This window comes from Lepus europaeus, chromosome 16, assembly GCF_033115175.1.
Source record: "Lepus europaeus isolate LE1 chromosome 16, mLepTim1.pri, whole genome shotgun sequence".
Lineage (NCBI taxonomy): Eukaryota > Metazoa > Chordata > Mammalia > Lagomorpha > Leporidae > Lepus > Lepus europaeus.
In genome coordinates, this window is record NC_084842.1 from 44,448,397 (window position 1) to 44,476,181 (window position 27,785).

Genomic DNA, 27,785 nt, shown 5'->3' on the forward strand with positions numbered 1-27,785 from the left:
TCTTCTACTTCACTGAGTCTGTTCTTAAGGCTTTCCACCACATTTTTTTATTTGTCCTAATGAATTCGTCATTTCCAATATTTTGTTTTGTTTTCTCTTTTAAATCTCAATTTCTGGGGCTGGCACTGCAGCGTAGTGGGTAAAGCTGCTACCTCCAGTGCCGGCATCCCATAGGGGTGCCGGTTCAAGTCCAGCCGCTCCACTTCCGATGGAGCTCTCTGCTATGGCCTGGGAAAGCAGTAGAAGATGACCCAAGTCCTTGGGCCCCGGCACCCCTTCAGGAAGACCTGAAGAAGCTCCTGGCTCCTGGCTTCAGATTGGCTTAGCTTTGGCCGTTGCAGCCACCTGGAGAGTGAACCAGTGAATGGAAGACCTTTCTCTCTGTCTCACCCTCTCTTTCTCTGTAACTCTACCTCTCAAATAAAATCTTTTAAAAAATTAAAATAAAATCTCAATTTTGTGGGAAAAATTTTCATTCATGTCCTGTACAGATTTCTTTAGTTCATAAATTTGCTTCTGATTACTTCTTTAAAAAAAAAAAAAGATTGATTGATTGATTGATTTGAAAGAGTTACAGCCAGCGCCTCAACTCAATAGGCTAATCCTCCGCCTTATGGCGCCGGCACCCCAGGTTCTAGTCTCAGTCAGGGCGCCAGATTCTGTCCTGGTTGCCCCTCTTCCAGGCCAGCTCTCTGCTGTGGCCAGGGAAGGCAGTGGAGGATGGCCCAAGTGCTTGGGCCCTGCACCCGCATGGGAGACCAGGAGAAGCACCTGGCTCCTGGCTTCGGATCAGCGAGATGCGCCGGCCGCAGCGGCCATTGGAGGGTGAACCAACGGCAAAGGAAGACCTTCCTCCCTGTCTCTCTCTCTCCCTGTCCACTCTGCCTGTCCAAAAAAAAAAAAAAAAAAGTCAGAGTTACATCAAGAGAGAGAGAGAGAGAGAGAGAGAGGTCTTTATAATATGTGTGGGGCCGGTGCTGTGGCATAGCGGGTAAAGCCGCCACCTGCTGTGCTAGCATCCCATATAGGCGCTAGTTCGGTCCCAGCTGCTCCATTTCCAATCCAGCTCTCTGCCGTGGCCTGAGAAAGCAGAAGATGCCCTAAATCCTTGGGCCACTGTATGCACATGGGAGACTGAGAAGAAGCTCCTGGCTCCTGGTTTTGGATCGGCACAGCTCCAGCCATTGCAGTCATCTGGGGAGTGAACCAGCAGATGGAAGACTTTCTCTCTCTCTGCCTCAGCCTCTCTGTAGCTCTGCCTTTCAAATAAATAAACGAATAAATCTTTTTTAAAAAATAGAATAAAATAGTGTGTGCATGTGTGTTTCTGTGTGCATAAAGAGAGGAAGGAGATGAAGGGAACCAAATGTCAGAAAATGTTAAAAGCTGTTGAATCTAGGTAAAGGATATACTGGAAGTTGAGTCTCTCTAATTTCTCCCTAAGTCTGAGATTATTTTAAAAGTGACTTCCTCTGAAAAGTCTTCCCTAATTATCAAATCTAAAATAGTTACTTAATATTATTTTCTCTCCTAATAGCCCATTCTTTTCATTTATAGACCTTCCAATGTTGTGGGATGCTACACACACAGCAGTCATCTCATCTGTGCTCAAAGACCCAGATGAGGGGTTGCCACTGTGGAACAGTGAGTTAAGCTGTGCTTGCAATGTTGGCATCCCATATCAAGTGCTGGTTCAGGTCCTGTTGGCTTCACTTCTAATCCAGCTCCTTACGAATGCACCTGGGAGAGCAGCAGAAGATAGCCCAAGTACTTGCCACCCATGTGGAGTTCTAAGCTCCTGGCTTCAGCCTGCTCCAGTGTCAGCCCCAGCTCCAGCCCCAGCCATTGCAGCCATTTGGGCAGTGAACTAGCAGATGGAAGATCTGTGTGAGGGTGTGTGTGTGTGTGTGCGTGTGTGTCCTTCTCCCTAGATCACTCTGCCTTTCAAATAAATAAGTCTTTTTAAATTGACTCAGATGTAACTAAGACATGCCTGAGAGCTGGACAAGACCAGATCCACACAGGGCCAGGGTAAGGCACGTGAGGCCCTTACCTTGGGCATCACATCGCCAGGGGCACCAAAAGCCCAGAAATCAAGAGAACTGATATTTCAATATAAAAACCTGAAAAGACAAAAACAATGCAAATACGTGCTTGATGAACAAAATATCACAGTTTCAAATAATGAGATCCAAATATGCACTTTCATGACACTATCTCACTCACCTCATGCTAATCCTCATGTAGCTTCCAGTATATATTTATAAAACTGGCCAGTGAACTGTAGTTTTCCATTTTGTTTTATTTTTTGAAATAGTATGTTAAAATATTCATTTTGATGACTGAGGCTTTTGGGGAATCCTTTTAAAATTTGCTTCATCTTGGTCCTAGCTCTGAGTGGATCTGTTTATCATGAGGGTCCAAGGAATCTCCAGGAAATGAGCAGAAATGCACCTGTTTGTTCAAAGATAGTGGGCTACCCTGGGAGATGAAGTGCAGGTCTGAGTTCCGCACAGTGTCTGTCACTCAGGCTGTTGCTCAGTCTGGTTGGCTTAAGCACCCTTCTTTGTGGCACCCAAGCACCCTACACACTTTGCAAGTTGCAATCCATGTATTTCACTCCATTGAAACTGTCAGAAGCTGTGAACTTCTGTAAGGTCAGATTGCATCTTCAACCTTGAACTCTAGAACCTGAGCAATAGTAGATATAATGGGGTGCCTGTGGATTCAGAACCTAATATTTTTAAGTGTGATAGGCTACATATCCTATGGGCTTCATGGATTCAGTGTCACTGAATGCCCCTTAGGCTGCAGAGCTGTTTGTTGTGGTGGCTGTTTTCAAAGGCCCTTTAGGGAGCCAGCAAATGCATTGAGACTCACTCCAATTCTTTTCCTACAGAGTTCAGCATTATGAGAAACTCTTTGATGAAGTCCATGCTGGTAGTAAAACCCCAAGGTGCACAGCCAGGGGAAGGATTCTGAACTGTGAGCTGGACCTACATCCTCAGGGGACTGAGGTTCCAAGGACTGTGGCTAATGCAATGGAATTCTTCCAAATGCAATCTCCTTGGCATAGGGGTCATGCATTGAAACAAAGCCTAAGCATGTCAGTGTGGTTTAGAAGCTAGAGTCCAAAGTTGAAGCACTCTTTCCATTGGTGAGAGATCTGAACAGCAATGCATTTTCAGCATCCACAGGCATGGTTGAGACCAGTGTTCAGCAACAATAGGGTAGACTGATCAGCTATTTTTTCTCTCTGCCTGGCAGAACCAGGACAAGCCTTACATATTGGACTGAGCAGGTGTCTGACGATCTTAGAAAAATCAGATAGGAGAAGGTGTACTTCCTGCTAAGTTGAGCTTATGAGAATCTGAATGATTTACCGGAAAAATAGAAGATGTGGTCATATTTGCACACCCAAACTGCTGACACAGGTCATGTTAGCTTTAGAACATATTTGGTAAAAGTTTGATGCATTTGTACATGCTGTAATCTCTGCTCCATTGTCTGGGTCCACTTTTTACCCTAGAGGTTGCCAGTTAATTAGAGAAGAAGCTAGGTAATGAGAAGGGAGGAGAAGATAATTTAGAACTATGATTATATCCACCAGCTAGCAGCATCCCTTAGATCAAAAAAAGCTCTACAGAGTGAGCGGGTGTTCAGCCTAGCGATTAAGATGCCTGCGTCCCACATCAGAGTGCCTGGGTTTGATTCCTGGCTCTAGCTCCTGACACCAGAGCAATGCTGGGAGACCCTGGAGGCAGCAGTGATAGCCCAAGTAATGGATTCCTGCCATACTGAGTTCCCAGCTACAAGCTTCAGTCCCAGCCCAAGCCCCAATAGTACAGGCTAGCTCTCATTTTCTCCCTCCTTTCTCCAGCAAACCTGCTAGAGCAAACATGTCCAGTCCAACCCCACAACACCTCTCAAGGCCATCTCAGCCATTCAGTCTCCAGAGCCTTCTCCCAGTCCAGCTCATCAGTTCCTTTCACAGAGACTTTCACAATGGTCCCCTGATTGTGCTCCCTGCCTTCGAGTGTTCCCCAGCCTCATTTTCCCTGCCTACTGTTGATGCTCATCTTTCTGCACCAACAGAAGAATTCAGTTCAATTTCCTATTGAAAAATACTTTCATGCTTAACAAATGAAGTCCAGCCTCCTGGAGATGTCCTGAACATCTCCATAATATGTCCCCAGTTTAACCTCTCTGCCTTATCTTCCACCCAACCCCACACACATCAAGATTTAGTCACCAGCCAGCTGCAGGCCTCCCTACATTCTGCCCATGCTGTTCCATCCACCTGGCACTGTCTTCTCACTCTTCAAACCAACTAATCCCAATGCCAAGGAACTGTCCTCTCCTCAGCGCTGGTCTAGAGCGACATAAGTGTTCAGAACCATGTATACATACCATGTATACATAGATGGAGATCACTCTAATCCATTATTCACTGAGTTTTGCAAGAACAAGTAGCATGTCTTACTCTTATTCTTCTCCACACTATGTGCTGTGCCTCTGCTCAGAAGCTCATGGTTGTTATTGTGCAGCTGGAGGCTTAGACTCCTCAGAGACAGTGGAACTCATGGGGTGTGGCAGAGCTGCTCCCGAGAAAGGGCCCTGGGGCTTCCGTCAAAGGTTCAAAGCCAAACTACATCATTTATTAATGGTGTGAGTTGGGGCAGATTCCTTACTGACTCCTCACCTCTGTTACCTCACAATAAAATCAGCATAATTACAAAGATTAAGTGATATAATGTATACAAGAGTGTTTCAGGACTCTCAAATATGGACTGGACTTCATCATGCTGTCCCTGCCAAGCCCATCTCTGTGTTTTGTTTGTGTTTTTAACCTGAGAAAAAAATATCACAGTTCAAGAAATTACTTTGGAATGAAAAAAATCTTAATGTAAAAATGTATTGAGGAAATCAAATGAGGAGCTAACACAGCAAGGTGATAAGTGCTATAAAACCCTGATTACAGTGCTTCCCACAATGTATCATAGTAATTGATGGGCTGTGTGTCTCTCCTTGGAGATTCTCAAGGAAAAGGACTGTGAGCTTTTATCCCTCTCTGTATCTAGCACAGTTCCTACCATGGAGAAAGCATTCAGGTTACAGCTATTGTCTATTTGGAAAGCAGTTTCACAGTATCTTTCACAATTAAAACACACATACCCTTAAACCTAATTCTTATACTTTTGGGAATTGCTCTTACTAATAACTTTGCACAAATGTGCAAAAAGATAACTCCTAAAAATGTGGTTTGTGTTATTGTTTATAACAACAAACCAAATCAACAAACAAAACAGCATCTTAAATGTCCAGAATAAGGGCTGGCGCTGCGGCTCAATAAGCTAATCCTCCGCCTTGCGGCGCCGGCACACCAGGTTCTAGCCCCGATCGGGGCGCCAGATTCTGTCCTGGTTGCCCCTCTTCCAGGCCAGCTCTCTGCTGTGGCCAAGGAGTGCAGTGGAGGATAGCCCAAGTGCTTGGGCCCTGCACCCCATGGGAGACCAGGAGAAGCACCTGGCTCCTGCCTTCGGATCAGCGCGGTGCACTGGCCGCAGCGCACCAGCCGCGGCAGCCATTGGAGGGTGAACCAACAGCAAAGGAAGACCTTTCTCTCTGTCTCTCTCTCACTGTCCACTCTGCCTGTCAAAAAAAAAAAAAAAAAAAAAAAGTCCAGAATAAGATGTCTGGTTAAGTAAGTAAATAAATACACACTAAGGAATATGTTATATAGAAAGCCATGCAGTAGATCTCTAGGTACTAGTGTGGAGAGCCGTCTAATCACACATTGCTAAATGCAAAAAGCCAGCTGTAGAGGGCAAATATGCATACATACATACATATACATCCACACAAGAACAATGTCTTCCTTATTAAGGATTTTTTTAAAATGGATTTGGAAGGAAGAGCCAGAGAGAGGAATCTTACATGTACTGGTTCATTCCCCAAATGAAAGTTGGAGCTGGGTCAAGCTGAAGCCAGGAGCCAGGAACTCCATCTGTGTCTCCCACATGGGTGGCAGAGCCCAAGCCCTTGGGTCATCTTCCACTGCCCTCCCAGGTGCATTAGCAGGGAGCTGGATCAGAAGTGGAGCAGCCAGGACTTGAACCAGCACCCAAATTGGATGCTGGCATCACAGGTGGCAGCTTAACCCACCATGCCAAAATTTCTTGAATGCTGTACAGAAACTGTTTCTAGTGATTAACTTTACAAAGCAGGACTAAAAAACAGGAGGAGGAGAAAGGATTTCCATTCTCATTCTTTATTCTCCCATCTAAGTTGAACACTTTACCAGGAGTAGAAATTAATTTTGAAGAACACTTTTAAATAATAATAAAACAAACAAAAACAATATCTGTTAAAGATACTGTCTGGTCAGTCCCTATTTGTTTCATTATTAATTTCCATCAGCAGGGTAAAGAAAATGATGTATACAAAGGCTCTTCTCTCTTCCCTTGATGTGAGTTCAAAGACCATAAGGAATAATTTACGAAACACTCAGTTGCACAGCAGGAGTCTCTGGTGGTTTATCAATGTCACTAAGAGCTCCAGATGCATTTATAATCCCACCATAAGTGTCAATCGCGGTTTGTTCTCCATGATCAATTACCAGCTCCATCTTGTACTCTGTTAGTGGAAAGCATAGCCTCACTAGGACAAAGGGGAGGTGCAGTGGGGCAGCTTTGCTGATTGTCTCCACAGACTTCTCCCTCTTTCCCTGGAAGCCATGTGGCTGCCTTCACAGTTGTCCCAAAGCTGGCACTGCATAAAGAGAGGTATCTCTAGTAGCAAGTGGTGGTGATTCATTCTAAGCTGTCATGGAAAATGTTTCTGCACTCTAATGTCAGAGAACTGTATTATTATGATAGGGCTGATATTCCCCTGCCAAGGCTCTGTGTTTGCTCCCAGGATACAAAATGAACACAGAAAGCTTTCTGGTTGGCTCCCAGGAGCATCTCTGGAGAAAGGACAAAAAGACTGCTGCTGAGCCAGCCAGGTCCACTGGGGCCCTCAGCCAGCTAGGCCCTCCCTTTCCTGCCTCCAGCCCCATCCCAGGCTGGAGGAAGTCCTCATGCTGCCCTTCTGTCCTTAAGGTTGTCCAACTGAATCCAGTTTGCCTTCTTCAACCATCTGGCCCAAAAGTCTGCTGGAAATCCCAGGAAGTGCTCAACAGCCCAGAGAAGAACAGGATAGGAAAGGTCAAGATTCGCTAGAGGAAAACAAGTCACTGACTATGGAAACATGCAGAAAGAAACATGGGGCCAAGATCAACAAGTACACAGAGGTCTTTGAGATCTATGCCATCTGGATCAGAGTCAGAACCCAACACAAGGGGCTGGCCTTGTGGCTCAGCAGGTAAAGCCACCACCTGGAATGGCTCCTGCTGGCATCCCATATGGGCGCCCATTCATGTCCCAGCTGCTCCACTTGTGATCCAGTTCCCTGTTAATATGCCTGAGAAAAGTAGCAGAAGATGGCCCAAGTACCTAGGCCCCTGCACCAACGTTGGAGACCCAGAAGAAGCTCTTGGCTCCTAACTTTGGCCTGGCCCAGCGTTGGCCAATGTGGCCATCTGTGAAGTGAACCAACAGATAGAAGATCTCTCTCTCTCGCTCTCTCTCTTTCTCTCTAATTCTGACTTTCAGAAGTAAATAAACAAATCCTTAACAAAAAATGACCCAACACAATTAATCTCCTTACCCACTTCCATGCTTACTACCACTCCTTACTCCCCACTATCCACACACAGAGAGAGTGAGAAAGGAGGAAGAGAGAAACAAGGAATGACTAGATTTGAATTGCAATACAATATTTATTTCTTGCATATATCACCAGAAAATTAAATCAAAGATCTGTGAGTTTTTTAAATCCTACAATTCATTAAAAGGACAAACTTCAAATATACTTAGTCTAAAATAACATTTACCAAGAGGCAGGATTGACTTAGCTAGGACACATCTAGAAACTAGAAGAGGAACAAAAGAGAGTCAGGTCACTTACTATAAAGCACTATATTAAACCTCCTTTTATAAACCTAAGTAAGATAATCATATTAACAGTAACTACTATTTATTGAGTGCTTCTCTGAACCACATCAGGTCCTTTACATAATTTTTATCTGTAATCCTACCACATGGTAAATATAGTTATTCTGCTTTTTCAGATGGAAATTCTGACAATTGGAAAACCAGCTAAAGGCACATCACACTTAGGAGGGGAGTACCACCTGGTCAATTTGTCCGACTGTCTGCCAGCCTATGTGACCATCAGAACAGACTGTTTTGCAGTTTACACCATCAAAAAGACACAGAAGGGCCAAACAGCCCACATTTTTAAACTAGTCTTGGATTCAAATAGTATTTCTTTTTATTGCTCTCTTATTCAGCTACTCATAGAACAAGAGTCTTAAGGTTTAAGAAAACTATAGTCCGGCTGGCGCCGTGGCTCAGTAGGCTAATCCTCCGCCTTGCGGCGCCAGCACACCAGGTTCTAGTCCCGGTCAGGGCACCGATCCTGTCCCGGTTGCCCCTCTTCCAGGCCAGCTCTCTGCTGTGGCCAGAGAGTGCAGTGGAGGATGGCCCAAGTTCTTGGGCCCTGCACCCCATGGGAGACCAGGAGAAGCACCTGGCTCCTGCCATCGGAACAGCGTGGTGTGCCGGCCGCAGCGCGCCTACCGCGGTGGCCATTGGAGGGTGAACCAACGGCAAAAAGGAAGACCTTTCTCTCTGTCTCCCTTTACTGTCCACTCTGACTGTCAAAAAAAAAATTAAAAAAAAAAAAAGAAAAAAGAAAACTATAGTCCTTGGAGTAGGCATTTAGTCTTATAGTTCAGAGAGTCCCATTCGACATCAAAATCCCTCAGTTCAATTCCTGGTGCTAGCTCCTGACTCCAGCCTCCCACCAATGCAGACCCTGAGAGGCAATGGTGATGGCTCAAGTAATTGGGTTCCTATCACCTTCATGGGAGACCTGGATTGAGTTCCCAACCTTGGCTACTGTGGGCATTTAGGAAGCGAACCAGCAGATGAGAATTCTCTGTCTTTCTGTCTGTTCTCTGCCTCTCAAATAAAATCTTAAAACAAATATGGTCTTTGAACCTATACAAATACTTGATATAATAAGCCAACAGCAAAAGCTGACCTTGCATGCCAAAGTCAAGAAATATTGCTATATTTTATGTTAAAGTGTGACGGCAGGGGGCTGAGATCCAACTCCTGCCTGTATACTAAATGAGTTCAGGAAATTCCACCCCAGAATATCATGGTTTGCTTTGCTTTTATCTTTGACCTGAGAGCACCCAGGGAACAATGATCCAGGGAGAGGCTCTCTCTGAGCTCCCCCTATCTGCCTAAAGATGATCCTCCAAAAGGAATTCAACTGCCATGAATCCCCTTCCTGGAAATCTGTCAACCAGGGAAGATTGGCTCATGTTACAGGGAAGACTGGAAGTCAACAGCAGACCCAGACAGACTTTGTCCTAAGCTATCATCCACTCTTCTGAGGGCCCATTCATCTTTCTCCCAAATCGCTTACTCTCCTCTAAGTTGCTCCACCCCATTCTCCTCTTCCCTGTGAAGAGAGTTGATAAACGTCTTGATCTCTCTGGTCCTTGGGTCTTCACTTTTCTTCCCTGGGATGCCCCCACGCACATAACACATTTGTATACTTTTCCTTCTGATAATCTATCTACTGTCAAGCTTATTCCATAAGTTTCCTTATCAAGCCCTCAGAAGATAGAGGAAAAGTTTTCTCTTCCCTACAAAAGTTGTGGTATCTGTGGGTGGAACCATCACTGCTTCATAAGGTAAGGGGGTCCAGTGACATACTGAGTATCACCTCTGGATTAACTCTCTCCTAAGGGCTTCAGAATCATATAACTAGGGCCATTTGGATCTTCTACAGACACCTTCAACTCATCATGTACAGAACTGTGCTCAACATTTTCCGCCACACTGACTCCCCTTGGTTTTCATCTTGCTTCCCTTGAAGCCAGTGGGCTAGTTTAGATATGGTTTGTCTACACCAAAACTCACACTGAAATTTAATTGCCAATGTGGTGATGTCAGGAGGTGGGTCCTTTACCAGGTGGTGGGGGTATTGCCCTCATGAATGGGTTAATGATTTTCTCCAGAGATTGTGATGGTTCTCTTGAGGCTGATTTTGGTCTCTTGGTACTGAGTCAGCTCTCCCAGGGCTGATTAGTTAACTGGAGAATGAGTGGTAATAAAACATCATCTCTTGGTGCTTCGGCAGGGAGGTCTTCCATCTGCTGGTTCGTTCCCCAATTGGTCGGAGCTGCACCAATCTGAAGCAAGGAGCTAGGAGCTTCTTCTGGGTCTCCCACGTGGGTGCAGGGACCCATGGACTTGGGCCATCTTCTACTGCTTCCCCAGGCCATAACAGAGATCTGGACAGGAAGTGGAGCAACCAGGACTCGAACCGGCGTCCATATGGGATGCCGGTACTGCAGGCAATGGCTTCACCCTCTAAGCCACAGCGCCAGCCCCTGGGTTTAACTTTCAAGAAGCTGCAAAATGTTTTCCAAAGAGACTGAGCCTCCACCCCTCCCAGGCACTTCAAGTCCAAACTGTTGAAAGCAGCTTCCAGGCCAGCATCTTCGCGCAGCTGGTTAAGCCACAGCCTGAGATGTAGGCAGCCCATATGGGCACAGGTTTGATTCCCTGCTGCTCCCCTTCTGATACAGCTCCCTACTAACGGCCTGTGAAAAGCAGCAGGGATTGGCCCAAGTGCTTGGGCCCCTTCACTTATGTGGGAAACCAGGAAGAAGCTCCTGGCTCCTGGCTTTAGCCTGGTCCAGCCCCGGCAGCTGCAGCCATCTGGGAATAAACCAGTCCATGGAAGATCTTTCTCTCTCTCTCTCTCTCTCTCTCTCTCTATATATATATATATATATATATATATATATATATAAAACTCTGATTTTCAAGTAAAAATAAATACATCTTTAAAAAATTTTAGTTTTAGGGGCTGGTGCTGCGGCATAGCAGGTAAAGCCACTGCCTGCAGTGCCGGCATCCCAAATGGGCTGCTCCACTTCTGATCCAGCTCTCTGCTATGGCCTGGGAAAGCAGTAGAAGATGGCCCAAGTCCTTGGGCCCCTACACCTGTGTGGGAGACCTGGAAGAAGCTCCTGGCTCCTGGCTTTGGATCCTCACAGTTCCAGCTGTTGCAGCCATCTGGGGAGAGAACCAGCAGATGGAAGACCTCTCTCTCTCTCTCTCTCTCTCTCTCTCTCTCTTTCTCTCTCTCTCTCTCTCTCTCTCTCTGCCTCTCCTTCTCTCTGCGTGTAACTCTGACTTTCAAATAAATAAATAAAACTTTTTTAAAAAAACGAGCAAACACAACTTTTTTTTTTAAATAATTTTAGTTTGAGAGCCCTTCCTAATCTGGTTACAGCTTACTTTTCATCATTACTACTTTCATCTCCAGCTATACCTCAACTCAAACTGGACCACAATTAGAACCAACTTTTCAAAAAAATAAAAATAAAAATATACACCTGGTTTCATTTGGACTTCTACAGGCACTATTCCCTATGTCTAGACTACTCTTCTCCTTTCTATAGTCTCCTGGCTACTAGCTGCTGGTTGGTTCTCAGGCCTCAGTTTCCCTGGTGTGTCTCCCCAGATCCCCAATAAGACTATCAAGGCTCCTGTGCCACCTCCTGCACACCTGGACTTGCTACTGTAGCAGTGCTATCACACTGCATTATCATTGCCTGTTTGTTGGTCTTTATCCTTCACTAACCTGGAAGCTCCCTGTGAGTAAGGAGTTTACCTTTTTCTTCATCTCAGAAGAGTTCCTGGTATCCTGGAGGTCCTCAACAAATATTTGATAAGTGGATAAAGCCTCTAGCATTTAGGAGGCCATCACTCTTTTTTCTTGCTAGATTAAAGTTATAGTGCAATAGTCTAAAACTCTGTTCTCCCCAAAGGAAATCATTTCCAAGCTATCTTGGACATGCACAATCTGATTTTAAAAATAAAACATTTGTAGTTCCTTCCTAATTCTGTTTTGCCCAGGCTAATAATAAAATGATTTGGCATTCCTTGGGTATATATCAACTGACAGTAGAGGGAGCCAAGCCAAGAATGTGTTGGTGGTGGGTAAGAATCTGCATGTGATTAAAAATAGGACATGTGTAATAATGAAGAATTGAAAATTATTCAAATTACCAACAATTGGAAATTAGTTAAATAAATTCTGTTAGATAGACAGATGCATTGACATTAAATATGTAAACATAAAAAGGTCTATTCAAAATAATCCTAAAAGTAAAACTAGAACACACAGAAGAATAGAAATATAAAGTATAAGCATGCAACACTGTGTTGTGTACAATGATAATGACCAGAGACATTCATGCCATCAAATCATGCTAATAGTGGGGGTTTTATAGTGAAAATTTAAATGCTGTATTTTCTCAAAGTTTTTTAGTCTTTGCTATAAAAATCTAGAACAATTAAGTGCCATGTATTGTTTCCAAAATGTGTATCATAAGTTGACCATAGTGAGCTTTTCTATCTAAGGTACCTAAAAGGCACTGTTTATAATTTGTTGGATGTATATGATGCCTTACATCCTTTAATTTAAAGCTGCAGAATCATATGTAGAAATGTATACATACTTAAGTACTTATGTGTATTAGTAAGATTTCCACTACTAAACAAAATACTTTATAAAGAAAAGAGATCTACGGGTAGGTGTTCTGGCACAGTGATTAAGACACCATTTGAGGGTTCAGCGCTGTGGCATAGTAAGTTAAGCCTCTGCCTGCAGTGCTGGTATCGCCAGCTGGGCACTGGTTTAAGTCCAAGCTGCTCCACTTCCAATCCAGCTCCCTGCTAATGTACCTGGCAAGGTAGCAGAAGATGGCCCAAGTCCTTCGGCCCCTGCATCCACGTGGGAGACCTGTAAGAAGCTCCTGGCTCTTGGCTTCAGCCTGACCCAGCCCTGGCTATTGCGGTCATTTGGGGAATGAACAATGGATCAGTGTATCACAGTGTATCACTGCCTTTCAAATAAATTAATTAATTTAAGAAAATAAAAACAGTGGCACAGCCAAGACTCAAACTGGTGCCCATATGGGATGCTGGCACTGCAGATGGATGTTTAAACTTCGCCATAGTGCCAGCCCCTTCACTTTTTTTTAAAAAAAGATTTATTTTATTTATTTGAAAGACAGAATTATAGAGAGAGGCAGAGACAGAGAGGTCTTCCATCCACTGGTTCACTCCCCAGATGGCTGCAATGGTTGGAGCTGAGCCGATTTGAAGCCAGGAGCCAGGAACTTCTTCTGGGTCTCCCATGTGGGTGTAGGGGCCCAAGGACTTGGGCCATCTTCCACTGCTTTCCCAGGCCATAGCAGAGAGCTGGATCGGAAGAGGAGCAGCTGGACTAGAACCAGTGCCCATATGGGATGCCGGCGCTTCAGGCCAGGGCTTCAACCCACTCAGCCACAGCGCCAGCCCTGCCCTTCACTTTGTTATTGCACTTTGCCTCCAGTACTTCCAAGAGTCAGACAGAACAGGAAGTATGATATTAACTTCTCTCCCCCTTTTACCAATTAGACCTTATACCCAGCTGCAACTGAGATTTATTATGTGACTTTTTCAAGGGTACCTAATTAGCAAAGGTCACAACCAGGACCAGAACCCAGGTGTCTTGACACTGACATGGCCTCCTAATTCTGTCCAGAAACCTAAGCAGGAAGGGATCACATTACTTAGGATCCGCAAAATTCTTTGCTGATGCACCTTGCATAATACCTGGTATTGCACAGTACCTAGGAGATGCTCAAGTAGCATTTGTACAAAGAATTCATGGATGGATGAGTTGATGGGCCAATCAATGGATAGGAATTTAACAGTTCACTGTTAACCAGGCAAAATTCTTTGGTGCACTCTTCTCCAGACTCTCATTGCTACTTTAAATTTTCTTCTAGATTCCACCATTGTGGAGCAGCAGGTAAAGCTATTGCCTGCGATTTCAATATCCCATATGAGCAGTGCTGACTGATCTACTTCCCATCCAGTTCTCTGCTACCTCAATGCACCTGGGAAAGAAGTGAAGGATAGCCCAAGTACTTGGGCCCTTGCCACCCACTTTGGGGGGAGTCAGATGGAGTTCCTGGCTCCTGGCTTCAGCCTGGCCTAACTCTAGTCATTGTGGCCATTTGGGGAGTGAACCAGAAGATGGAAGATATCTGTCTATCTCTCTCTGTAACTCTGCCTTTCAAATAAGTAAATAAATCTTTTAAACATGAAGATAAAAAGTAAATTTTTCTTCTACAAATATTCCACTCATTCATTTGTTCATTCAGCAAGTAGATATTAGACACTGACTAAGGTGTGAAGCTATGTTAGGAGCTTAAGGAGTTATAGAACTAAAATATTATTCTTACCTTCAGTATACCTACAATCTAATAGGAGAATAAGATTTTTACTTAACAAAAACTATAATACCTTATAGAATATGAGATGCATAGAGGTATAAACAAAGTGTTCAGGGGAACAGAGAAATGATGTTTAATTGAAATAATACAGGCAAATTTCATGGAAATGTGGCATTTCAGTAGGGTCGTGAGTGACAGGTACAATTTCAGGAGACAATGGGGGAGGACATTTCAGAGAAAAGCAAAGAGTTATAGCCAAGGCACGAGATCAAAAACTTTGCAAAAAGTGAGGATGCATGCAAGAAACACTCTGTCTCCTTGGAGAAATACATTTCAGCTAGAATGTGTTATATTCTTGTCGCTTTTTCTAATGTGAGATAGAAGGTGCTTCAGTCATCTCATCTGACTGCTGCAGGTGCTAGAAGTAGAATCCCAGATCTGTAGGAATATGCTACAAGGGTTTGTTAATTTCCTCCCTGTGATGAACAAGGTAGAAAGTATTTTTAGCTGTGTTTTACAGCAGAGTGTGAAACAAAGGTGCAGAGAGTTGGGAACTTTCTCAAGGTCACAACGTGAGCCAGCTGGAAAGAAACCCTAGAACCATGGCTGCAGCTCTCCAAGGGAGGCTGTGTGGGCACAGCTTTGCAAGGGGACAGTGTGTTCCAACCCAGTACTCTGCACATCCAACGGTGCCTTCTGCCTGTGAGTGGGACTCACTGTGAAGACATCATTGAAGGCTTCTCTCAGTCTCTCTGTGGTTGAAGCAGTCTTTTCTCAAACAGACAGAATACAGTCCACAGGGTATCCTAAGGTATTCAGCTGACAGCAAGTAATCTGGCATGAGAGTCAAGGTGGCAACTGACCCAAGAGCAATGTTCTCTTTGGCTCTTGTGTTGGTATTGAAAGCTCATTAGAGAGGTTGAAACCAGGGCCAGGCATTCTGAAACCTGAGCTCTGAACCCAGCTCTGCCACTTGCCTACAGTTTGAGTTTGGACATTTGCTTGATCTCTCAATATCCACATCTGTAAAATGGATACACATCTATATCTACAAATGTTTAAATGCTAAGATTTGTGAAAGTACCTATAAAAACATTAAAACTAGTGGCTTTGGGGGAGCAAAGTGGAACTGGCTGGCTTCTATTTGTTCTTAATGTACTTTTTTGGTTGGAATTACCTATAAGGACCTGGACAAGCAAAGGCAGAACAATAATATTAGCCATCTCATAAATTGCCACATAAGAAGTAACTCCACAATGATTGGCAAATACTACTTTCTTAATAAAAGTTAGTTTTACATATAAAAAACAATTTTTTAGGAGGCCAGCACTCTGGTACAGTGGGTTAAGCCACTGCTTGCAATACCAGCATCGTATATTAGAGCACCTGTTAAGTCCCAGCTGCTTTGCTTACAATCCAGCTCCTTGCAAACATGCCTGGAAAAGCAGCAGATCATGGCCCCAAGTACTTGGGCCCATGTCACCCACATGGGAGAACCAGATGGGAGTTCTGGGCTCTTGGCATCAGCCTGGTCCAGCCCTGGCCATCCCAGCCAATTGGGGATTGAATCAGCAGATGAAAGATTTCTTTGTCCATATATCTCTCCCACCCTCTCTCTCACTCTACCTTTCAAATAAATAAAATAAACATTTTCCAAAAAACATCCAATAATTTAGAAAATGGGGATGGAATTTAAAATCACACTCAGCTAAGTAAGTCACTTCCCTTATCAGACTTCAGCTTCCTGGTCTATGAACATCACCAAAGGAAAGCAAAATACGGAATGTGTCATGAATTTGTGTGTCATCCTTGTTCAGGGGCCATGCATAATTCCAATTTGAGTATATATGCTGCTGAAGTGAGCACTATATTTAAATATTAATCATTGTGTCCTGTGGCCAAAAAAAGGGATGGGGGACAAGGCAGGAAATCAAGGAACCATAAGAGAAGATAAACTTTCTAATCGAGACCTCCATTCCTTGGAGGTGATGACTGGAGCAGAAAGAGTGTCCACAGACCTGATTTTGAATCCCACACCACCACGTACTTACCATGTGACACCAGAGGACTCAATTAGCATCTCTGGACCTCAGTTCCTTATTTGCAAATGATGATTAAAAAGGTCTCACTTCATAGATTTGCTATGAGGATTACATGAGAAAAATATATGAGGTGCTGAATCTTATTTATTAGTGTGGACCACAGAAATAAAAATAGACACCGCATACACCTACGGTGCTGCTATTTCACCTGCTTCCTACAGGTAGATCGCTCTTACGAGTGCCTACAAGCCCATATGGCAGGAGGCAGCTCTCCTAAACTGTTTAAGCTATAAATTATTTTCTTTAAAATATTTAACAGAAATCAAAGAGAGCCAAGAAAGCACACCGACAACCAACCAAAGTGGATCCACTTTTAGATCTTCCTGAGCAAGACAAGCTTTTTTCAAGCCCACATAGTTGTGATCAAGTGTTAGCCTCTGTGCTCTCCTGCACTTTGCAGACATGTGCTTACTCTGCTGCAGCTTTTGGTAGCAGATGTGTTTAAAGAGCCATAAACTCAGTCACAATAAATGGGAACATGCTTGCTTCCCTCCAGCCTTCCTTGTTCTCATTAAAGGAAGCTTCCTTTTACAGGCTCCTGCCTGCATGCTGTTTGGAGCACCTCGCTCATGGATTTCAGTAGAAAGCTCTGCGTGGGAATGACCCTTATTCACTTTGAATCAAAGCAGTTGGCGACACCCTCTCCACCACTGTCAGGGCCTTTCTGAATCTGTCTCCTCTCTGTGACACAAAGCAGCCTCATTGTCATATTGATATATATAACATAATGACTGTGATATTTAAACATGGTGCTATACGTGGCCAGGATTTTACAAAACGGGGATGGTGAAACATCTGGAAGAAATGAACAAAGGGAACTGAGATCTCAAACAACAAAACTGCATCATCAATTTTCTTGCCTAAGGAAAGCATTCATGAAAATATCCCCAAAACTCAGAGGAAAAGGAGTGTTTTGATTTTTTGTATAGATGATCCCATCCTCTCAAACCTCCTATTCCTTTTGCTTGCATCTCAATTTTACACTTTAGATGTTTCAATGCTTCATCCTATGTTTTCATGCCCTTCAACCAAATCCCCAACCTTTCCTCCCCTTCTCTTCCCTATTGCTCCACCCTACCATAGACATTTCCAGGAGGTAGGTGGGCCTCTTCTATCTGCCCTGTGAAGCAAGGCAACTGTAGTTCTCAGAAGAAACAGGGAAGGCGGTGACTGTTTTGATCAACCTCTTGCTAATTCCATCTGCTTCTGAGACTACAGCAAAGGCCACATCTCCCACATCATGTTCTTCTAAGCCTTGTTCTCTCTCATTCATTGAGTGTTTTGAGTTGTACCAGACACTGTGCTAAGCACCTAACATCTTTTGCCTGTATCCTAGAAACACTCTGTAAGAGAGAGCTTTTGTCTTACAGATAAGAAAACTAGGAGCTTAAGTGATTTGTTCAAGGTCACACAGCTAATTAATGACAGAGTTGGGATCCAATTTAAGTATGTTTAACCACTGGTCTACACTGCCTCCTATCCTACTAAAACTTTCTTTGACCTACAGCGCATCTGATCCCCACTGTCTACCCCACTTTCCCACAATATGCAGAGTTGACTTTCTTCTAACCTGGGCATTTCTCCCTTGAGAAAATGCTGGCTAACTGCTGCCTGCTCTTCAAAATCCAGTTCAGGAGGTGCCTTTGCGAGGAAACACTCACTGACACCCCCAGGAAGACTTCACAGCTCTCCCCGGGTGCCCACAGCCCCAGCACTATGTATTTTCCATTCCAATTGTTGCTTTACTTGTATGCCTGTCTCATAATGTGGGCAGCAATGTCTGAGTTTTATTTGTGTATATGTGTACATTCCTATCTCTTAACCAGGGTCTGGTGCTGGAATAGAGCTGACCCTTAATACTTGTTGGTTGAATGAATAGATATATTAATACATAATGTTCATCTTAATATATGCTAAATTGATCTTCTGTATATAAAGATAATTGAAAATGAATCTTGATGTGAATGGAAGGGGAGAGGGAGCAGGAGAGGAGAGGGTTGTGGGTGGGAGGGAAGTTATGGGGGGGGGAAGCCATTGTAATTTATAAGCTGTACTTTGGAAATTTATATTCATTAAATAAAAGTTTTAAAAAAATACATAATGAACACATAGGCATCAACAAAAGCTACAACAAATGACAACCCACCCTGCTCCTTACTTCCCGTATCCTCAACCATGTCAATGTGACCAGCCAACTAACATTACATCAATTCAACCAAGATTTATTGAGCTCTAGAGTGGTGTAACAGAGAGCTGGCATTTTGCATCAGAATATCTTAGAGACAAGGACAGTGGGCACAGATTTCTTGTCTGTAAAGGGAGTATAATAATCACCCCTTTATTGCAAAATAACCATGGGATCAAATGGCCAATGGACGTGAGAGTACTTTGGAAACTGCAAAGTGATACACAAATGATGATGGCTGTTATTTTACCTTTATTACCATGTATAAGGCATCATGTCAGGCCTTGAAGGAAGATTTAAAGATGAGTAATCAACTGCCCATAAAACGCCCAAAATATGATGAAGTACTCAGAGGACTATCAAATGAGGCAAAAAAAATAAGAAGAAAAGTTCAAAGACCTTTAGGGGATTCACAGAGGGAAAATCAGGAGTCAGGACAGCCCATTCATCCAGGGCCTTGTGGGAGTGCTGGAGTGGGGGGGGAGCGTTAATGGCAAAATCCTCCTTTTAAAGCCATTTATGGCCACAATGTTGTGTACGACTGAAATATTTGAACATAGAAATATATTTGAACATAGAGAGCTTCTCCAGTTCTTGGTCAGGGAAGGCATTGGAAAACCTGGGCTGGAGCTTGAAGAGTGGGTCAGATTCAGGTTGGGGAGGGGAAGAAGCATTCCTCACAGTGGGGAGGATGAGAACAAAGGCAGGATTGAGCTGGAGGGCCTGGAAGACTCTACAAGAAGAGCAGAGCACAGGCGTCTGCGGCTCTGTCTCCTCCTCCTGTAACTCCAGGCAAGGCTTCTCAATCATTAGAAGTGCCTGCTAGTTGGATCAATAGTCCATTCAGTACTCTATATTTGGATAGTGCCCTGGGGGATATTTCGAGAGAGTCTCTGGTTGTACTATTTGGATGATTCTTCAGCGATTAGGAAGGTGAAGTATATAATAACCCATTATGGAGCAATCATTCATAAATTTTTATTAACCCTGTCTGCTTCTGTAGGAAAAAAAATCTCAAAAAAGACTATCTTAAAGGAATGTTCTGCAAAACAAAGCTGTTTCCGTGGGCTTTCAGATGGCTTATGAAAAAAAATTATATAAAAAGCAATCCTAAAAAACCCCACAAAATTATAGAGATAGAAAGCAGATCAGTGGTTGCCTAGAGCTAGGGCTGAGAATGGGAATAAGGGGACATTTGGGGATAAAACTGTTTGAAATTCACCTCACAATGGGTGAGTTGTATGATATGAATATTATATCTCAACGAGCTTTCTTTTTAAAGATTCATTTGTTTCTTTAAAAGTTGGAGTTACAGAAAGAGAGGGAGAGAAAGACAGAGAGATCTTCCATCTGCTGGTTCACTCCCCAAATGGCCTCAATGGCCAGGGCTGGGCCAAGCTGAAGCCAGGAACCAGGAGTTTCATCTGGGTCTCTCATGGTCATCGTCCACTGCCTTCCCAGGCCATTAGCAGGGAGCTGGATCAGAAGTGGAGCAGCAGGGACACAAACCAGCTCCCACATGGGATGCCAGCAACCTAGATGGTGGCTTTATCCATTATGCCACAATGCTGGCCCCAAGTTATTGTTGTTATTGTTTTTTTAAAAATTAATTTTTTTATTTATTTGAAAGACAGAGTTATAGAGAGAGGTAGAGACAGAGTGAGAGGTCTTCCATCTGCTGGCCATCCCCAGAAGGCCGCAATGGCCGGAGCTGCGCCAATCTGAAGCCAGGAGCCAGGAGCCTCCCCTGGGTCTCCCACATAGGTGCAGGGGCCCAAGCACTTGGGCAATCTTCCACTGCTTTTCCCAGGCCATAGCAGAGAGCTGGATCAGAGGAGGAGCAGCCGGGATTAGAACCGGCGCCCATATGGGATGCCAGCGTCTCAGGCCAGGGCTTTAACCCGCTGTGCCACAGTGCTGGCCCCCAAGCTATTGTTTTTTCAAAACCCTATATAAGTGCTTTCTCTATTCCTTATTCAGAAAGTATTTTTATTTAGAGAGAAAGATAAGACAAAATCAGAGGTGGAAGTGGGAGGAGACTCAAAGGTCACATGAGAAGCCATGGGGATACTCTACCTGGGAAGGAGGAGAGAAAACTTGGGAGATGTGGTCATCTGTGGACAGGAGCACTTTTACAAGGGGTTCCTGTAACAGCAGGAGGATGAATTAGCTAAAACAGTTTGTACAGAGAAGTAGAGAACCACCCAGCACTGGAAGTGTTCCAGCCAAGGCCGCATGTCTCACTATTGGATGTTGCAGAAGGTTTTTGAACTTAGGATGAAGGCATGGAGTTTGAGGACTTTCAGATGCTTTCTCATCCTAAGAGTCCATTTTGCATAAACTTACATAAACTTAATGTGGGTTTGCCTCAAACACCAAGAAAACCGACCTACAAAACATTTGTCCCTTCCTTTCCCAAAGAGCCTGTTGTAATGGTAAACTACCATAAAGTGAGCGATTGACAAACAATAGCAATTTATATTTCTCAAGGTCTTGGAAGCTAGGAAGTTCAAGATCAAGGTACCAGAAGGTTTAATGTCAGGTGATGGACATTTCCTGGTTCATAGGCCCTGGTTCTCGCACACTCACTGTGCCCTCAGATGACAGAAGGGGTGAATAACCTTCCTTGGTCCTCTCTTTAAAAGGGCAATTAGCCTCACTTAAGGCTTTTTTTTTTTTTTTTTGGACAGGCAGAGTTAGACAGTGAGAGAGAGAGAGAGAGAGACAGAGAGAAAGGTCTTCCTTCCATTGGTTTACCCCCCAAATGGCTGCTACGGCTGGTGCAGCGCCGATCCAAAGCCAGGAGCCAGGTGCTTCTCCTGGTCTCCCATGTGGGTGCAGGGCCCAAGCACTTGGGCCATCCTCCACTGCCTTCCCGGGCCACAGCAGAGAGCTGGACTGGAAGAGGAGCAACTGGGACAGAACCGGCGCCCCAACCGGGACTAGAACCCGGAGTGCTGGCACCACAGGCGGAGGATTAGCCTAGTGAACTGCGGCGCCGCGATGCTGGCCTCACGTAAGGCTTCTAATCATGTCACAAAGGCCTTGCCTTCTCATCCCATCATGTTAAGCATTGGATTTTAACACCTGAATTTGGGAGGGACAGCATCATTCAGTCCATAGTACAGCCTGACTACAAAACTGTGCAGAGATCCAGCAACTGGGAGGGGAATAAGCATCAGCAGCTAAGGCTCCTTTCCCTCCTTCCTCCAGTGTTCTATTTCTTTGCAGTGCCTGGAGGGTGAGCCTCAGTCCTACTGTACCTTTGTATATGAAAGATACTGCATTTAGTACTTGGCCTGATCGGTAGAACTCTGAGCACCCTTTCCAACCTTATTTCACTACTCCCCACCACAAGCCCGCTATTCAAGGTAAACCAGCAGCACAGAGTCCCCAGGTACCCTTCGCATGTTCCAGTCTGCCTCTTCCCTCAGGTCTTTCCTCCCTCACCAAATACCCTCCTCTGATCCCAAAGCATTAGTTACACATGCCTAACAACCAAACCCCATAAGGCTTTCCAGCCTTTTGGTCACACAATTAGATAGCATATCATATTCAAGTTGATGTCATCCTTCAAAGAAATAGTAGTATTCTTTGGAGTAGGAGACTGGCATCCATTTTGCTCTAGTTCCTGGATGTTTCTGGGTAGTCAATATAAGAAAACCAGGGTTCATGAATTTCCCTCTCTCATTAAACTGCTAATACTGTTAGTCCACAAAGAAGTAGGTCTTGTTCATAAGTGGGTTAAAATGGCAGCATCAAATATATGCACAGAGTTACAGAATCCCAAGAATATATGTTGTTACAGTAATTAGGCTGTGGTTTTAAATTACTGATTAACTGGGACTTGTCATCTCTAAAAAGAACAAATTTACAACTGACTTCACTTCCATAAGCAGTTTGGATGACATGTGACAAGGTTGGCCATAATAAAGAAATTAAACTAACACAGTTCTTTGGTAGCTCAGGAAGCTTCCACCAAAAGGAGCTGTCACTTGAGGGTGGGCCTTGTGGTGCAGTGGTTAAGCGGTCACTTGGAACTCCCACCTCCTATACCACAATGTCCCAGCTACTATGCTTCCAATTCAGCTTCCTGTTTATGTGCCTGGGTGACAAGTGATGATGGCCCAAGTATTTAGGTTCCTATTACCCACTTGGGACACCTGGATGTAGTTCCTGGCTCCTAGCCCCTGGCTTCAGCCTGATCCAGCCCTAGCTGCTGTAGGCATTTAGGGAGTGAGCTACAGATCTGTCTCTCTCAGTGTCTCCCTTTCTGTCACTCTCCCTTTCAAAGTAATAAATCTAAAAAAAAAAAATGTCTTTTTAAAAAGGCTTTTCCTGAAATTGCAGTGACAGCAGCATACTTAAGCCTAAGGGGTCATAGGTAGCTAGCTCTATAGTGTAAGGATGTAGCATGAGTTGGTGCTTTTATGGTCTTCTACACAGAGGCTGAATGCCATAGATGTCATCAGTAGAGAAGCAAAATCTGGTAGTATCAGCAAAACTCTCCCGGAGAAACATAATAGGTTTTGGATCTTTGAAATGATCAACACCCAAGGAATGGCCAAGTATATGAATAGCAACAAGAGATAAGTTCATGTCTTTGGAGTGATGAGTTCAGATTTCAGCTTCATCAAAATGTAAATGTCTGCCCACATCAGCTCCTAGTTCATAAGCATGGGTTATGGTTCTAAAACTAAAAGGATTCAAGTTCCCACAAGCACCATGTGCAAAATATATCATAATGTCAGCCTCATTTGCATTAATCTATTTGAACAGACTGAGGGGTGGACCTGCACATCACTATATACTTGAAAAACCTTTGGGATGACATAGTCACATCCTCTGTACTACATCATCAGTGCAATTCTTGGTTCTGGTTCTGTAGGTGATGTAAACATTTTGTCCACATAGGCTTCCCCTTTACTGTGCTCAACTGATGAGCATCAGGCACTCCATATCCAAGTATCTGCTTAGTTGCCAGAGTAGATACATCCAATGTTATCACATTTTGCCCCCAAGGACTGCTGCGTTTCCTGGGTTTTGCCTGTTGACTCTCAGTTGGAGTCACTGGAATTCTTTTGATTGTGAGGCTGTAGAAGGTTTCTAAGCACCTTTGTGCAACCTCATGTCATTTTCTTTTAGACTTCCACTATTAGAGGAGCAGTTCCAGAAGGCAGCAGCTTGAAGGATCAGAATTCATCAAAGAAACTCCTTCCTAATCCAAATTTCTCTTAAATAGTTTAACCCAATTTGCTCTGGTGGTTCCCCCCCGCCCCCTTTGGTTTCTGTTTCTGGTGTTTTTTTTTTTTTTTTTTTTTTTTTGATAGGCAGAATGGACAGTGAGAGAGAGAGACAGAGAGAAAGGTCTTCCTTTTGCCATTGTTTCACCCTCCAATGGCCACCGCTGCCGGCGCGCTGTGGCTGGCGCACCGCACTGATCCCAAGGCAGGAGCCAGGTGCTTCTCCTGGTCTCCCATGCGGGTGCAGGGCCCAAGGACTTGGGCCATCCTCCACTGCACTCCCGGGCCTTAGCAGAGAGCTGGCCTGGAAGAGGGGCAACCGGGACAGAATCCGGTGCCCTGACCGGGACTAAAACCCGGTGTGCCGGCGCCGCAAGGTGGAGGATTAGCCTGTTGAGTCCGGCGCCGGCCCTGTTTTTTTAATTTTTAGCTGGCTTTTATTCCTGCCTTACTTCCACCTCCAGCATTCCAGCATGTCTCTGACACCAAAGCTCATAGAGCATGACAACCTCCAAATTCCTGGTTCTCTGTACTTCCTATTTAATGATAACCTTATATTACCAGTTAACTTTTGATTGAAATTATGTGACATCACTCTTTCTAAGACTTCTGAGGCCACCCAGCCAACCTGAGTTTTCAGATGTATCATTGTTGTTGTTGTGATTAATTTGCTACTTTTGGTTTTCTAGGCTGACATCCTTCTACCACTCATTCTCTGCCTTAGCACTAAAACTCCAATTTTAGACCTAAAAGTTTTTATCTGTGCACTCAGATGAAAATGAGATGAGGAACTTGGCGTCACTTCTCAGTCAGAGGGAAAGGAAGTCTCAGTGTCTGGAATCCATGTTTACAGATGATTGCCTAACTAGTATCTCAGACCAAATCTGATTTTTAAAACGGAGACACTCTGTTTACTCACAAACACATACCTAAAGCTTTGCAGCTTCTCTGAGCTGTTATTCTTAAAACAGGTGGTGTTATGAGGGGTCAAGACTAGAAATACAATATATAAAGAAAAAAGCCCCCCTCAGAATGAAGGGACTTCATTTCAAACATTTGGGGTAGGTATTTGGCCTAGCTGTTAAGACATCGGTTAGGGTGCCTGCATTGCACATCAGAATACTGGGTTCAAGTCCCATCTCCAGCTCTCAATTCCAGCTTCTGGCTAAAACCAATCCTGGGAAACAGGGTAATGGCTCAGGTACATGGGTCCTTGCCATCCACATAAGGAAACGAGGATTGAGTTCCCAGTGCCTGGCTTCACCCCTGCTGCTGTGGGCATTTGAGGAATGAATCAGCAGATGAGAATTCTCTCTGTGTGTGTCTCTTTCTGCCTCTCAAATAAATACATAGATTTAAAACATCTTATTGGCAGTTACCCTAAGCTCTTTGAATACTATAGTTACTTGTTTTGCCCACTAAATGAACATCAGTCAAACTTTACTCATTCCCTTTCTATTAGTAGGAGGACCACAGACATGATCATAAATAATAAATAAACAGGGGTTGTTAGTACCATCCAATACACATCCCTCTGTCATGGACGTTCTTGAGAGGGGAGATTACTTTATCTTTCATTCGAGTTACTTCCTTTTGATTTTGGTGTAGACCTGTATTTGAAAGGGCCCTTAGAAACTATTTAGCTCAAAATTCCAAGCAAGTCTAGATCCTGGTGATTACCTCTGGTGTTGGGCAGATCACTGCTATGTGAGGCAGCCCTGCCCAAAGCTATGATAAGAAAGTTCTCGCAAGTGAGATGGAGCTTATTCAACATTTGTAGAAAACTGTCCTCCCTGCCTGCTTCCTTCTTTGAGTGATGATCTGAATGGCAAGGCAGGTCCAATTCCCCGGGATATCCATGTGGCTGCTACAGGACTGAATACCAAAACCCACTGGAAACTAATTCGGAATTTTAGCACTGTACTGAATTTAGAATGCACTGTAACATATTCTGGTTTCCATTTCTTTCATCCATGATTTCAGATAAGTTAAACTCAAAGTCACATAGTTAAATTTATAAGGGATGTCAAAGTTCAGCTAGAAGATAAATTCTTATTAAGGGTAAAAAAAATAATATTTTTGCATATACAGCCCCTTAGCAGATATCCAGAATATCTGGTGGTATTAAAATTTATGAGGACAATGAATAAAAAAGTATCTAGGCTCCTACAGGGAGAAATACTGAACACAAAGTTGAGTAACACTGATTTAGACCAGTGTCTCCAAATCAATTAAAATAGAATCTATGAGAAGTGGGGCCACAGCAACACAAACTTTTTTTAAAAAGTTTTCACGATTTACACATTTTTATAAGTCTAAATGAAAAATGCTGATTAGCTATGTTTTAATACAAATATCTAGAAGTACTTTATAGTTTCATTTAGCTTTCATGGTAAAGTGTATTTGCTAAACATACAAATTCAGTTATACAGTTTCACCTAATGCTAAAAAGAATCCAAATGTGCCCTTTTTTTTCCCCTAAAAAAGAAATGCTGTGGCAAGCATTTGGTCTAGTGCTTACTACACTAGCTAAGGTGTTCATACCCCATGTTGGAGTGCCTAGGTTTGACATCTACCTTTTGCTCCTGGATCTATCTTCCTGCTAATGCAGATTCTGGGAGGTAACAGTGATGGTTCAAGTAGTCAGATTTCTGTCACCCATATGGGAGATCTGAATCACACTTCTGGCTCTCTGCTCCCCCATGGCCCAGATCAGCCTAGATCAGCCCAGATCAGCCTCTGCTCAGGTCTGGCCATTGAAAGTTTTTGGGGAGCCAGCTGATGGGAGGCATCCCTTTCTTCTTCTCTCTGTCTCTGCACTTGTCTCTCATACACACTTTCTTTTTAAAGATTTATTTACTTATTTGCAAGAGATACAGAGAGAGGGAGAGACAGAGAGAGAGATCTTCCATCTACTGGTCCACACCCCAGATGGCCAAAACAGTCAGGGTGAGGCCAAGCTGAAGCCAGGAGCCAGGAGCCAGGAGCCAGGAGTTTCTTCTGGGTCTCCCATGAGGATAGCAGGGGCCTACACACTTGGGCCATCTTCTGCTGCCTTCCTAGACCCTTAGCAGAGAGCTGGCTAGGAAGCAGACAGCAGGGACACGAACCAGTGCCCAAATGGGATACTGGCATTGTAGGTGATGGCTTTATCCACCTTGCCGCAACACCAGCCCCCTCTGCGCATCTCAATGGATAATTTTGTTTAAAAGAGGATATAAAAGTCTACTATAAAAAAGAATAATGGAAGCTAAAATATAAAACATGCCTACCCTTTAGGCCTTTGAACAGTTAATAGCTTTATGTTTTCCCTATGAACTTTTTTTTTGCTAGTAACATTACTATATAAATACTAAAAAAGAAAATAGCATTTAAAAAATAGCATCTGGGAGCTGGTGCTGTGGCACGGCAGGTTAAACTGCCATCTGCAGTGCCAGAATCCCATACTAGCACCACTTCAATACCCGGCGGCTCCACTTCTGATCCAGCTGCCTGCTAATGCACCTGGGAAAGCAACGGAAGACGGGTCAAGTCTTTGGACCCCTGCGCCAAAGTGAGAGACCTAGAAGAAGCTTCAGCCTGGCCCTGCCCCAGCCATTATGGCCATTTTGGGAGTCGATGGAAGATCTCTCTGTGTGTGTCTCCCATAGCTCTCTCTCTCCCTCTTGCTCACTCACTCTCTCTGTAATTCTGCCTTGCAAATCAATAAACAAATCTTTACAAGAAGAAATTAATTTTGTCTGTGGCCAAGACTAAGAACCATGGATTTGAACAAATCCTCCATTTTTTTTTTTTTTTTTTTTTGGACAGGCCAGAGTGGATAGTGAGAG

The 27,785-nt window shown here is 43.9% G+C and overlaps 1 long non-coding RNA gene and 1 pseudogene across 1 annotated transcript in view; both read right to left on the reverse strand.

The window, feature by feature from the left end:
* The window catches only part of LOC133775145 (uncharacterized), a 66,349-nt gene that overhangs the window by 7,539 nt on the left and 31,025 nt on the right, over positions 1-27,785 (reverse strand). The window contains exon 3 of the long non-coding RNA XR_009868198.1: positions 20,789-20,857. This is a non-coding gene — a long non-coding RNA (uncharacterized LOC133775145). The remainder of the gene's footprint in view (positions 1-20,788; positions 20,858-27,785) is intronic.
* LOC133775555 (U6 spliceosomal RNA) lies at positions 16,198-16,291 on the reverse strand (annotated as a pseudogene).